Source organism: Natator depressus, chromosome 5 (assembly GCF_965152275.1).
Source record: "Natator depressus isolate rNatDep1 chromosome 5, rNatDep2.hap1, whole genome shotgun sequence".
NCBI classification, from domain to species: Eukaryota; Metazoa; Chordata; order Testudines; family Cheloniidae; genus Natator; species Natator depressus.
The window spans coordinates 94,192,399-94,204,943 of NC_134238.1; positions in this window are offsets into that span (position 1 = coordinate 94,192,399).

Consider the following 12,545-nt stretch of genomic DNA (forward strand, 5'->3'; position numbering starts at 1 on the left):
TGCAGAGGGGCGATTGATGGCACACATATTCCAATTCTGGTACCAGACCACCTAGCCCCCGAGTACATTAATCGGAAGGGGTATTTCTCAATGGTTCTCAAGGTGCTTGTGGATCACCATGGGCATTTCACAGACCTTAACGCAGGCTGGTCCAGAAAGGTACAAGATGCATGCATCTTTTGGAATGCTGGCCTGTTCAGGAAGCTGTAAGCAGGGACTTTCTTCCTGGACCCGAATATCACCGTAAGGGAAGTTGAAATGCCCACTGTGCTCCTGGGAGACCCTGCCTAGCCCCTAATTCCATGACTTATGAAGCCATATACGGGGCAACTTGAAAGCAGCAAGGAGCAGTTCAACAGCAGACTGAGCAAGTGCAGAATGACAGTTGAGTGTGCTTTTAGAGCTTTAAAAGCCTGCTGGCACCTGGAGGCTGAGTTTGACCAGTCAGAGGCCAGGGCTATTAGAGGGGCACAGCATGGGGCCTTAAGGATCAGGGATGCCTTGAGGCAGCAAATTGAAGCTGAAAGCCACTAATATTTGTTGTTATGCTCAGGAGTGCAGTGCTTGTGATGCTAGGAGGTGATTGATGCAATATGTGGATTTACAATAAACGTATGGTGCTTTGCAGGGCTCTTTTTGCTTTCAATTAGTAGAATAAAGATTGCTTTCAAACCAACATAATTATTTTATTAAAAGACAACAACCGGAAGAGAGAATCAAACAAAAAAACCCAGCAGCAGTGAGGGGGATAGGGGAAGGGAATGTCCCAGGGGGAGGAGCAGTCCTGGGACACCTAAAGATTTGTGTATGTCCAGGGGTCCTATCCAACCTTCTCCTTTGGAATTCAATGCAACGGGTACTGTACTTCAGCAGGGCCCAAACTGTAGAGAGATGGGTGTTGAGGAATTATGATCCCCACAAGCTCCCGTAAATGTAAGCAAACTTGTTTCTCTTAGCGATTGGCTGAGCAAGAAGTAGGACTGAGTGGACTTGTAGGCTCTAAAGTTTTACATTGGTTTGTTTTTGAGTGCAGTTATATAACCAAAAAAAACCCAACCTACATTTGTAACTTGCACTTTCAGAATAAAGAGATTGCACTCCAGTACTTAGTATTTTTCAATTCACCTCATACATCATTTACAGTGAAAATATTTGTAATCAAAAATAAAATGAGCACTGTACACTTTGTATTCTGTGGTCTAATTGAAATAGATATTTGAAAATGTAGAAAAACATCCAAAAATTTTTAATTGGCATTCTATTGCTGAACAGTGATTTATCTCGATTAATTTTTTTAATCGTGATTAATTGTTTTGAGTTTATCGCATGAGTTAACTGACAGCCCTCATTTGCTTGCTTAACTTGTAAATAACTCATTCCTTTTTCCCTGTTAATAAACCTTTAGATAGTTTAGACTTTAGGACTGGCTACAGGAGGTTGGCTTTGGTACTAGATCAAAGGTACCAGTTCATCTGGGAAAGTGGCTGTTCTCTTGGGACTGGAAGCAACCTGGATGTGGGGTGATTTTTGGTGTAAGTGACCCTTTATCACTAAGTTCAGTTTGTATGGGTGGAAAGGTAGACTGGAAAGTTTAAGGGACTTGTAGGCTCTAAAGTTTTACATTGGTTTGTTTTGAATGTAGGGTTTTTTGTACATAATTCTACATTTGTAAGGTCAACTTTCATGATAAAGAGACTACACTGTAATACTTAAGTGAATTGAAAAATATTGTTTTTACAGTGCTAATATTTGTAATAAATAAAATGTGCACTTTGTATTGTGTTGTAATTGAAATCAATGGGACAATGTAGAAAACATCCAAAAATATTTAAATAAATGATATTCTATTTAACAGCACGATTAATTGCGATTAATTTTTTTAATCACGTGACTAATCATGATTTTGAGTGCTTGACAGCTCTAAAGCAAACATATACACACAAATGAGTTACCATCTAAATCCTAACAGTGACAGAGTTGTAATGATCTGTCAATTCAAAGTGTCTTTCAGGGCAGACCCAAAAGGCAACCTGTGGGGATTTCTGGCTTGTTTAGGGGTCTCTGGCCCTTCAGAATTTAAACAGCAAAAAAATGCAGTTCATTCTTGTCCAGGATTTTATTCACTTGTTTTGGAGTTCAAAATAATGGGATGAGTTCATGTGCAGCAAAGCAATCAACAATCTTTTATCCTTTGATGCTTCACAATAGTTTGCCTGATGTCTAGGGGCCTTCTTTTGTTAGGCAGGAGAGAACATCGCCTGTAGCATAGTAGTATTTCACGTTTGGTAATGTTTGCCTCCTGACTGCGGGGGTTTACAGTTACAAAGCAAACACTTAAATATTACCTTATAACATGAGCTATAGATGTGAGATTAATGCACACAGCAACTTACAAGCCTTTCATAAAGTCTAAACAGTAAATACATTCTTATAAAACCAATACCTATTTTGAGCAAAATTAATACACATGACCTGGTCTGGCCTCCAGCTACAAGATTGTCAGTTCTTAGCTAATGCCTGCAGCTGGGGCGAGAGTTGCCATGTGGCCTGCCAGTGAGAGTTACTTCACTTGTGGGGAAAAGTGGGAATTCCTGACTGCTCATAAATCAAGCTAAGAAACAGCCAATGAGATTTCTGTGCATCCCGCTCCCATTATTCTGCAGGAGTCACCGTAAGGGAACTTGTATCCTTGAAAACCCCTAACAACCTGGGTTTTTCTCCATGTGGGTGAGTGGGGACAGGACAGGTCTCCATCCCAATCAGGAAGGGGTTACAGAGCTCCTTTGGGCACAATCAGACCCCACCCAGTGCACCTGAGGCCTGTCAAACCTGGAGAGGGCCAGCTCCTGGAAAGGGAGGATTCAAGCCTCATGGAGGGTGCCCTTGGAAGGAAGCAGTACCAAGGGCCCCGCCGGGGAACAACCGGGAAACCGTAACCCCACCCCCCCACGAGCTGCGAGGAGAGCTGCGGAAGTTTTTAGAGGATGTCCGTGGCTCCTGCAACAAGGTACAACTTGCTCTCCAGCGATAGGGGGACTTTTCTCAAATCCTCCGGGCCACAAGGGCCCTCATGGGGGAAGGTAAAGGGACGGGGAAGCAGGATGCCGCAGCCTACTGGCAGGTCCGTGTCTTCCGTGAACAATTACTCACCTACGGGATGGGTCACAGACTGTTGCGCGGCCCGCTGGGAGATGCGAGCGTCCCTGCCAGTGAGGATCCCCCCTGGCCCTCCCCATGACACCTCTCACCATTGCAACGTTGAACACCCGGGATTCTAGGATGGCTCTCCGCAAGTCCCAGGTGCTCTCCTTCCTTCGGGAGGGAGGGTACTCTGTGGTTTTCCTGCAGGAGACCCATACGAATCCGACCGCCGAAGACAGTTGGCGGCTGGAGTGGGGGAACAGGGTCTATTTTAGCCATGCCACGGTTCGACAGGCTGGAGTGGCGACCCTGTTCTCCCCCGACTTACAGCCCGAGGTGCTAGGGGTCGTCGAGGCCGTGCCGGGTCGCCTGCTGCATCTCCGGGTCCGTATGGAGGGGCTCGTGATTAACCTCGTTAACGTCTATGCCCCGACAGCGGGCCCGGAGCGGCTGCAATTCTACCAGCAAAAAGCGTCCGCCTTCCTCGGCACCTTAGATTCTCACGAGTGCCTGGTCCTGGGATGGGATTTTAATACCACCCTCGAGGAACAGGACCGCTTGGGGACCTAGCAGAGCCCGGCTGCCGCGGACACCCTCCGGGAGATAGTCGAACATCACTCCCTAGTGGACATCTGGCACGACCACCACCGGATGACACTTCCACGTTCACCTTTGTCCGGATGGAGGCCCATCAGTCGAGCCACTCCCAGTTGGACCGCATTTATTTATCACGCTTCCATCTCTCACGAGCCCACTCCTCCAGCACTTGGCTGGCCCCATTTTCTGACCATCATCATCAGCCACCGTGACAGCCTCCCTCTGTGCGGAGAAGCCGGGGCCGGCCTATTGGCATTTTAACAACAGCCTGTTGGAGGATGAGGGCTTTGTGATGTCCTTCCGGAAATTCTGGCTGGCCTGGCGAGGACAGCGGCGTACCTTTCCCTCGGCACGGCGATGGTGGGACCTGGGGAAGGTGTGCGCCAGGCTTTTCTGCCGCGACTACACCCGGGGCACCAGCCGACGGAGAAATGCGGCGATAGAGCAGTTGGAACGGGAGGTCTTAGAGCTGGAGAGGCGTCTGGCCGCCAGCCCCAAGGACCCCTACAGGGGCCCAATGCATCTGCGGAGCGTGTCGGGAGAAGCGGGAGGAGCTCCAGGCCCTCGAGGACCATCGGGCCCGGGGCGCCTTTGTTCGATCCCGCATCCCCCTTCTTCGGGAGATGGATCGCGGCTCCCGCTTCTTCTATGCCCTGGAGAAAATGAGGGGGGCCAAGAAACACGTCACCTGCCTCCTGGCAAAAGACGGCACCCCCCTCACAGAACCGGTGGAGATGTGTGGGAGGGCCCGAGCCTTCTATGCAAGTCTTTTCTCCCCAGATCTGACTGACCTTGGCGCTTGCAGAGTGCTCTGGGAGGAGCTCCCTATGGTCAGCGCGAGCGACCGAGACCGGCTAGAGTTGCCTTTCATTCTGGCCGAGTTCTCGGAAGCCCTCCGTCGTATGCCCACTAATAAGCCTCCAGGCATGGATGGGCTGACCGTGGAGTTCTACTGCGTGTTTTGGGACGTCCTCGGCCCAGACCTAGTCGCCGTCTGGGCCGAGTCTTTGCCGAGCGGGGTCCTCCCTCTTTCGCACAGGCCAGCCGTGCTCGCCTTATTGCAGAAGGGGGACTTCCGCGATTTACGAAATTGGCGTCCCGTCTCGCTCCTCAGCACGGACTACAAAATCGTAGCGAAAGCAATCTCGCTGCAACTAGGGTCTGTGCTGGCGGACGTGATCCACCCAAACCAGACCTACACCGTCCCGGACCGCAGTATCTTTGATAACCTATTTCTGGTTCGGGACCTTTTGGAACTCGGGCATAGAGACGGTCTGTCGTTCGCCCTCCTGTCCCTAGATCAGGAGAAGGCGTTCGATAGCGTGGACCATGGGTACCTCCTGAACACTCTCTGCGAGCGTCTGGCTTCGGACCCCAGTTTGTGGGTTTTCTCCAGGTGCTGTACGCCTCCGCAGAGTGTCTGGTTAAGCTCAACTGGACCCTGACCGAACCGGTCAGCTTTGGGCGAGGAGTACGGCAGGGGTGCCCCCCTCTTGGGCCAGCTGTACGCTCTGGCGATCGAGCCCTTCCTCTGCCTCCTCCGCAGGAGGTTGACAGGGTTGGTGCTGCGGGAGCCAGAGCTGTGGCTGGTCCTGTCGGCATACGCCGATGACGTGCTCCTTGTGGTCCAGGACTCGGGCGACTTGGCGCGGGTGGAGGCTTGCCAGGCCAGCTATTCAGCAGCCTCCTCTGCCCGGGTCAACTGGGTCAAGAGCTCTGGCTTGGCGGTAGGTGACTGGCGGCAGGCGAGCTCCCTCCCACCCGTGTTTCAGACCATCCGGTGGAGCGCGGGTCCGCTGCTCTACCTCAACGTTTACCTTTCTGCCACGCATCCCTCTCCGCCGGAGAACTGGGAAAATTTAGAGGGCGGGGTGATAGACCGGCTCCAGAAATGGATGGGACTACTCCGATGTCTCTCCCGTCGGGGGAGAGCGCTGGTGCTTAATCAACTAGTCCTGTTCAAGCTCTGGTACCGGCTCAACACCCTGGTCCCGGCCCCAGGTTTCCTGACCAACCTCCAGACATCGATTCTGAGGTTCTTTTTGTCAGGAATGCATTGGGCCCCTGTAGGGGTTCTTCATCTACCCCTGAAGGAAGGAGGACAGGGCCTGAAGTGTCTGCACATTCAGGTCTGCGTCTTCCGCCTCCAGGCCCTGCAGAGGCTCCTTTATGGTGCAGGCAGTTCGGCTTGGAGCATACTGGCACACGCCATCCTGCGCCGCATCCGAGGGTTCCGATATGACCGGCAACTCTTTTATCTCTGGGAGGTCTTCCGCGAGACCTCTCCGGGCTGCCGGTCTTCTACCAGGACCTCCTCCGGACTTGGAAACGGTTTTTAACGACCAGGTCCGTGGTGGCCATCGAGGAGGCAGATCTCCTCGTGGAGCCCCTGCTACACAACCCCCAGCTCCGTGTGCAGGTAGCGGAGTCCCGCTCGGTGCACCAGAGCTTGATCCTGGCAGAAGTCACAAGAGTCGGAGACCTCCTGGACTACGACCGGGGAGACTGGCTGGATCCCCTGACACTCGCTCGGCGCATGGGGCTCTCCAGACCTCATACCCCCCGGTGCGTATTTCAGGAGGTGAATGCCGCTTTGCTGCCCGCTGCTAGAGCTTACCTCGATCGGGTCCTGCTCGAGGGCACACCCTGCCCACCCTCTACCCCAGGCCCGCCGGACCTTTTAATTGGACCCGTGCTCCGTAGACCCAATCGACCCCCTCACCCCTTTACAGCGAGCCGGCTGCATGAACTGCAGCCGGTATGTTTCCAAATCGCGCCAAGGAAACATCTATACACGCTCGTGCTTCACACCCTTCACGCCCTCACCCTAGTGTCCTGCCCCAACACAAAGTGGCGAGACCTTCTGCCACCTTTGGAGGGTGAGCAGCCCCAGTGGGCCAGCCTATATTCCACCTCGGTTCCGAGGACCGTCAGGGTCATCAGTTGGCGGCTCCTTCACGGCACTGTGAGCACGGGCACGTACTTGGCGCGGTTCAACCCCATCCCAGATACTTGTCCCTTTTGCGGTGTGAGGGGAAACCCTGGCGCACGTATATTTGGAGTGCGCCAGGTTGCAGCCCCTGTTCCGGCTCCTCACAAATCTTTTATTACGTTTTTAGTTGCATTTTTCCCCTCACCTCTTTATTTATGCACTCCCCATCCGTGGCCTCACAAAGTCGCGGGATCTCCTAGTTAACCTCATCCTGGCCCTGGCTAAAACGGCCATCTATAAAACCAGAGAGAGGAGGTTGGCCGATGGAGTTTCCTGTGACTGTGGGGCCGTTTTCCGATCCTCGATCTGTTCACATATCCGGGTGGAGTTCCTCTGGGCGGCATCCACCGACTCCCTTGATGCTTTTAAGGAGCGGTGGGTGCTGTCCAAGGCTCTCTGCTCGGTGTCCCCGTCCGGCTCCCTTTGTTTTGACCCTTTGATTGGGGGAGAGAGTAAGGGGCCCCAGCCCCAGCCATTGCTGCTGCAGACACCACCACCTTAGAGGGGTCCTTTCACACGTGGGTGCATGTGCCTCCCCACCCCCAGGTTGTCCACCCCACAGCCTGCCGCTTTTGTTGGGTGCTTTCAGAGGAGGGAATTGTTGGTGAGACTCGGGCGTGGCACCAGGTAACTCGAGGGGGTGGCAGACCTTGAGAGTTGATGAAGCCCCCTTGCTCTGGACCACCAGGTAACTCGGAAGGGTGGAAGACCACAAGAGTCGAGGAAGCCCCCCATTCTGGGCCCAGGCAAGCTTGAACGCTTCCCTCCCCTGAAGCTAAATGAGAAAACAATTGTGATTGGTTGCTGTGTTACACATTACATATGCTGTTGTTTTGTTTTGTAAGAGTGTTATGCAAATAAAAATTACTCTCCTATCTATATATATATAAAAAATTACTCTCCTATAGCCATCCAACCCAACCCTGTCACAACAGTATTTCTTATTCTAAATAGTTGTGCTGGGTTCCTGTGAGCTGCTTAACAGAACTCATCTCTGAAATGCAGCAAAGTGAACCTTTTATGTTTAGAATGTTTGTTTATAAATTTTCTAAGACATTTTAGGATTCTTCAGGATGAAAGAATAAATCTTATTTTAGAGAGGTTAGCCGGGGCTCGTCTCTTTGGGGTGGGAGGGACCCCCACCACCTCACTAAGTTGGGGAGGAGGCCTAACGGAGAATTAGTCCGGCCACAGGAGTCTTCCTCCACTGCCTTCGTGAGGGCGGAAATAACCATAGTTAGTCATAAGCCCAGGCCCTAGGTCAGGGCGGGGTAATGGTGAGTCAGGTGCTCAGGTCCTCAGGCAGGGGCTGAGCAATAACAGTATATAAACAGTGAGCCTAGGTCCGAAGGCCTGGGAGAGGGGGAGACTGCCACCTGCAAGTTGGGTGGCAGAGGGAACGCAGGCCCTCCCACTCCACTGCATCCCAGCCCGGGTCCTAGCAGTGGCAGAGAACTTGCTGCTGTGTCAGTGGGGATCCTGGCTGCAACACACTGACATGGGTTCCGGCAGTGGCACAGCCAGACTTGGGTCGGCTGCCCCCAGGCTACTTCTGGACTCACCATCGTGAGGTACCTGGGTCAGGGTGGTGTCCTCAGGGTGGTCCAGCACTGTGGGTTTCTCAGGATAGCTGGTGGAGGGCAAGTTCAGCAACTCCTCTGGGTAGTTCGCCTGGGGAAGGCTCAGCAACTCCTCCTGGTAGCTGGCCTGGGGCACGCCTGGCCAGCCCTTAGGTCTGCTGCAGGTTGCTGGGGTTTCCCAACCGAGAGGTAGGCCTGAGACATCTGGCCTCCCCAGCATCTGCCCTCCCAGTGAGCTCTAGGGTTGGGCCTTTATACTTCCTGTGCAACGCCTGACCCTCTGGGGGGCAGGCTCAGGGCGTCCTGGATCCACCCACTCTGGTGTCCAGAGGGGCTTGTCTCTCTCTTGCGGGGCGGAGACCCACACCACCTCACTACACTTATATAGTTTATATAATGACAACATTTGGTTGATATTTTCCTCAGTGTTACAAGCTAACTTTGTTCATAGCAAACTTAGTTATGTATTAACACAATTGCAATAATTAAACAAAAAGAAACACTGTGTTCTTGTGGAGTGAGTGAAAGTGATGGGGCGGGGGGGAAATACAGAAACAAATGATCTTGAACATCTCACTTTTTTTTTTATTGATGAGTTTAATAATAGTGACTTACAAGAGAACTGGTACAAGACAAAAGCACATTATTTCCTAGCCCCAATCATCTATGTATGAGAGTTCCTGGCAAAGGAGGGGTCTGTTTCTACTGACATGACTCATTACTATTACAACACCCATACCATACAAAACACCAGATCAAATAGAATGAAGACTGCCCAGGAGTCTTATATGAAGTGTTACACAGTTAATGTCTTGTGAGAGTGTAAATCTGTCAGCTGTGTACATGTACATGTCAAGGTTTTCCTGTTGAAAATACCTGAGACTAAGAAGTCGAGAAAGCACATAGATGCACACCGTTTGTCACTGCAGAAATGGGTAGGTGCATTATAGTTGGGAGTTTCCCCTATGATGTGTTAGGGATTGGCAATAGCCAAACAGGAGACAAGATATGAATGGGGTGTGGATGCGGTGACTCATTGTGGCAAGCTCTATGATCCTGTCTTACAAGTAGACTTGGCATTATCTAAACTTTCATAAAAAATGGAGAAATGTTCACTTGGACACTGAAATCCATGAAGCTGCACTAGTATAAAACTGGAGTCACACAGTGCTGATTCAGGCTTCTGACTTTTTCCAGAGGACATCACTTTACTAATACAAGCTCTCTGAAATCTAATCGTGAAATATTGACAAAAAAGGCTAGTGTCCTCAAGTGACTGAGCAGACAAAATTAATTTTCCATCAGAAATGTTTTGCAACAAAGAACATTCTATAACCTAAATACAGCTGAGCAACTGTGGCACGTTGTCTTTAATTCAGCCCCATCTGTCTCCTCTGAAATAGTTGATTACCTTTAATATACTTCTCCACACTGAGACAAATCAGGTGTAACAACATTCCTGTACAATCTGAGTTAGAGGAGCTCTGCATGGGGCTGTATTATGTAAGCCAAGCTGGAGTATCATTTCTCTCAAGGAAATTAAAAATAAAAGACCTCCTCTTATTTTTCCAGATACTGGGACACAATTTCACAAGAAATATTTTCAAGGTATTGGTCCTGATATTAAAAGCCATTAATGGCTTGGGTCCTTGCTGCATCTCTGTATCTAAGCTACCAAGATAGTTGCACTCCTCTGGAAAATGCATATCACAAAGCACAGGTAAAAGCAAGAGAGTCCACGATCAGGCATTCTTGATCCTGGGGGTCTCACTATAGAACAAATATCCAATGCAACTAATTCAGTCTGGCCACCCTTAGGAAATGCTGCATGATCTTCCTATTTGCTAACACCTTTCTGACGATAACCAAATGAGACAACAGTGTTCCTACCTCAAATTAAACCCCCCAAGGAAAAAGAGAACAGAAGACTCCATGAAATCCACCTTGGCCTTCATTCTGCTAATACAGGGGCATAGACAACTTTTAATTTGGGGGGGGGGGGGGAATGGACTAGAGTTTTAAAAAAGCCATTGAATATCACTTTTAAGGAGAAATGTTGTACCATAACTAAATTTTTCCACTTCTAATAAAGTGAGATGAGCTTCAGTTCAAAATACAGCATTTCTTTTATTTATTAACACAATCCCTAAATGGGTGCTAAAGCCTTCCAGACTTAGTTGTCTACGCCCACACAACCTATGTCTAGATACCTCCCACAATATTGTGATGATGACCACTACAAAACTCTAAATTAGATCTATTTTTGGGGATCCTTGCAGTCTGCCCACTGTGGCAGGGTACATGGAGAGAAAGATGGAGTTCCAGTTCTGATATGCTGATAGTCTGAAACAGGCTTGCCCACAACCTGTAGAGCAAAAAGTATGCAATGAAATTTGGTGAATAATTCTGAAGAACAAATAAATAAGGGAGAATCAAGCTGTTCATTAGAAAATATTTGCTGTGAATTCTTCACCCAATTCTAGTAGTCTTACTTGAGGAGTAACTGACTTGTAATAAAGATACTAATGAGGAGGAGTTGTTTTTCCAGTCGTATATTTTTCATTTGTACAAAGATAAACATAACTTTCAGGTACTAAATCAGAAAATTGTATGTGCAAAGTTTGAGGGCTTGGTATAAGGTGGAGAAGGAGCCTCAAATTTTGTATAAGCCTCCATAAAAACTAGGAATATCCTTGACCATGGCTCCTTTTACTAGCTGTAGAACCACAAAATGAGACATTAGTTAGTGCTCAATCCTTTCTAGAATTAAAAAATATGCAGTTCTTAAAAACAAATCTTTCCTTCTACCCTAAAGTAACTTTCAAGTGCTAATCAGAACCCTTGTGCCCAAAGCCAGATGTCAGAAGAGATTGCTCACCACCTTGTGGATACTAGAGGAACACTACAATTTTATTCTGAAAGAATTTATTTGTCCACAAAAAATTTGAAGACTGTTTCTTTAAAACAGGAACATCTAGGTATGCAATTCCCTTACACACTATAACAAGATGGGTTATTTAATATCAGGGAGCTGGAGAAACATTTTAGGCCATAGAAACTAACCATTGGCCTATATATTCCCATTAAAAATCAACTTTATTGAACTAAATTGAATATTGGAACCCTTAGTTTAATAGGTCAAATCCAACAGTCCTCTGCGCTGTCACTTGTCAGGCAAAACTCCCTTTGGAGTCAGTATGGGCATTTTGCCTTATGAAAGGCAGAGAATGGGCGCGGGGATTTTTGTCAGTATTTCCAAACTACTACCACTAGAAAACATCTCTCCTTGGCTTTCTGTGATGCATCTAATAATATGTTGTCAATATGCTGCATTAATGCTGCTATGTCTAGGTTGATTAACTGCTTTCTTTGCCTTCCCCCCTGGCTGACACCCAGCACCACAATGCTGTACTTTGTTTAACTGGACTTAAGTAAACGAATGTTTCAGTAAATCAGTCTAGGTTACCCAGGCTGAAGGAATGAATGCAAGTAATGTTAGTCACCAAGAAAAAGGAGAATAATGAGAGGAAGATATAAAGACAGAGGAAAAAGGAGGGGAGAGCAAGAAACAGGAAATAGTAAAAGTAGGTTAAGTATAAATTTTGTACCTGACCCAGGAAGGTACCGATATCCTCAGCTTCCATGAGCTCATCACATTCAGCAGTTGGCAGGACTGGATGTGATACACTCTCTCTAGTAGACAGGTCCCTAATCACTGAGTTTTGAAGACTGATTACCAGCACCGTGGTTTACACTCATATCTCAGCACAGGTAATGTGTTCATATGTTGGATCATATTAAAGAAGTTCTGTATTAAAATCACAAATGAGTTTGATTCCCCATAGTTTAAATTCCAGGGTATTACTAATTAAGAGGTCTCTTGGGTTTTGGTACTGTTTCTCTCCCTCTGTGTGTGAAACTTGCAAGCTGCTAACTGCGTTAGTACATTCTAAGACAGAGTCTGTTCTCAAAGCAATTCACACAGAGATTCAAAGCAATACTCTGTAACAACAGAAACAGTATCCAGAGACTCCCCGCCCTTTTGTTGTATTAACAAATGTGATTAAAATAGAGAGAGAGGATGTACGTGGATGGATGCTTGGTGTGGATAATAACTGAATGATCAGGGAGGTGCCAGCCTAAGAATCCAGTGTCCATCGGCTGAAGAAGGCGTCAAGTGGAAATAACCAGAGGACCCCCAGAGGGCAGACTGGAATCCACCCAACAGCCTCAAG